This window comes from Rhinopithecus bieti, unplaced genomic scaffold (assembly GCF_001698545.2).
Source record: "Rhinopithecus bieti isolate Rb0 unplaced genomic scaffold, ASM169854v2 scaffold_31787, whole genome shotgun sequence".
Lineage (NCBI taxonomy): Eukaryota > Metazoa > Chordata > Mammalia > Primates > Cercopithecidae > Rhinopithecus > Rhinopithecus bieti.
This window is the reverse complement of record NW_016814655.1, coordinates 5,034,836-5,036,800: the sequence shown is the minus strand read 5'-3', so window position 1 is coordinate 5,036,800 and position 1,965 is coordinate 5,034,836.

The window sequence follows — 1,965 nt, the reverse complement described above, 5'->3', positions numbered from 1 at the left end:
AATAGGCGGCAGCTTTGCCATGTGAGTGAGGGGAGCACCCAGCCCTCAGCTGAACTCTCCAGAAAATGAAAATGTGCTTCAGGGAACTCTTTCTCCTCTACTCCTCTATCCCAGGTACTTTAAACCTTTATTCAGGGTTTTGGGGAGATTTCTGGGGAGCTAGGACTCCTGGGCTGGGCTTCTATCTTGGGGATCCATATCTTGGGGACTCCCTTTAGCTCAGAAAGCCCCTTGGTTTGCAGAGAGATGCCCTTCTCAGTGTGCGTGTTCTGGCTCTTTCCCCAGCCCCTCACCCCGCCAGCCCCACAGCAGGCCCCACCAGGAACACATCTGGGCAGGAAGCGACAGGACTGAGTATGCAGTACCGAGGTCTGGGGATGGATCCCTGCCATGGCCCTGAGACCCCTCCCCTCATAACCTACTCCAATTCCTGTTGGAATTTATGGAACTCCTGTCCATTTCCTTAGCTGTGGGCCGCCATTTTCAGCTCCAAGCTCAGACCCTCCCTGGAATAGGAGATCTCTTACTATCACAGGTTCCTTATGTGGAACAGGCACATACCACCATGCCCGATCTGGGCCTCAACTTACTCATCCTGGAAACGGGAGACAATTCCCAGAAGAGACCATGCAAGGGCAGCATCCAGGCTGAAAGAACTTTGGCCACCTGGCACTGAGAACTGAATTCCATAGGCTGTGAGCTCTAGCAAATGCCCTATGGACTCAGTTCTGGTGCCCGGCAGTGCTACACCATCAGTTCCAAGGCCGTGGAGCAGCAAATGGTTCAGGCTCCCAACTTCCCTGCCAGGTGTTTCTGCAGGCCCACATCTTGCCCACTGGCCAAACTTTTAAATAACTTTGACCCGGGCTACTCTTATGCTCAAAGACATTAGGGGCTCTCCCAAATATCTTTACCCTGCCAGAAAGTCTTCTATAGTATGGCCTTCACTTAACTTTCACACCTGATCTTTCATCACCTCCTGCTCATAACCTGCCACCAGTGAACTCCTGCTGTTCTGGCTCCACACTTCTCACGCTGGTCCCTCCTCAGTGCTTCTGGGGACACCTCTTGCCCGTCACTGTCTGTTGGAATCCTAGTCATTCTTCAAAACCACTCTCAGATGCCTCTTCTTTTTTCCTTTTTTATTTTTTTGAGATGGAGTCTTGTTCTGTGGCCCAGGTTGCTGGACCACAGCAACCTGGTAGTGGTGCAATATCGGCTCACTGCAACCTCCACCTCCCAGGTTTAAGTGATTCTCCTGCCTCAGCCTCCCCGAGTAGCCGAGATTACAGGCATGTGCCAACACCCTGTCTCTACAAAAAATTGAAAACAAGGCTGGGCACGGTGGCTCACGCCTGTAATCCCTGCACTTTGGGAGGCCAAGGCAGGCCTGACTTGAGGTCAGGAGTTTGAGACCAGCCTGACCAACATGGTGAACCCCGTCACTATTAAAAATACAAAAATTGGCTGGGCACAGTGGCTTACGCCTGTAATCCCAGCACTTTGGGAGGCCAAGGCGGGTGGATTACCTGAGGTCGGGAGTTCGAGACCAGCCTGGCCAGCATAGCAAAACCCAGTCTACTAAAATACAAAATTAGCCAGGCATGGTGGTGTGGGCCTGTAATCTCAGCTACTGGGGAGGCTGAGGCAGGAGAATTGCTTGAACCTGGGAGGTAGAGGTTGCAGTGAGCCGAGATTGCACCTCCGCACTCCAGCCTGGATGACAGAGACTCTGTCTCAAAAAAAATAGGCTGGACTCAGTGGCTTACGCCTGAATCCCAGCACCTTGAGAAGCCGAGGTGGGCAGATCACTTGAGGTCAGGAGTTCGAGGCCAGCCTGGCCAACATGGTGAAACCCCATGTCTACTGAAAATACAAAAATTAGTTGGGCATGGTGGTAGGCACCTGTAATCCCACCTCAGGAGGCTGAGGTGGGAGAATTTTTTTTTTTTTTTTTTTTTTTTT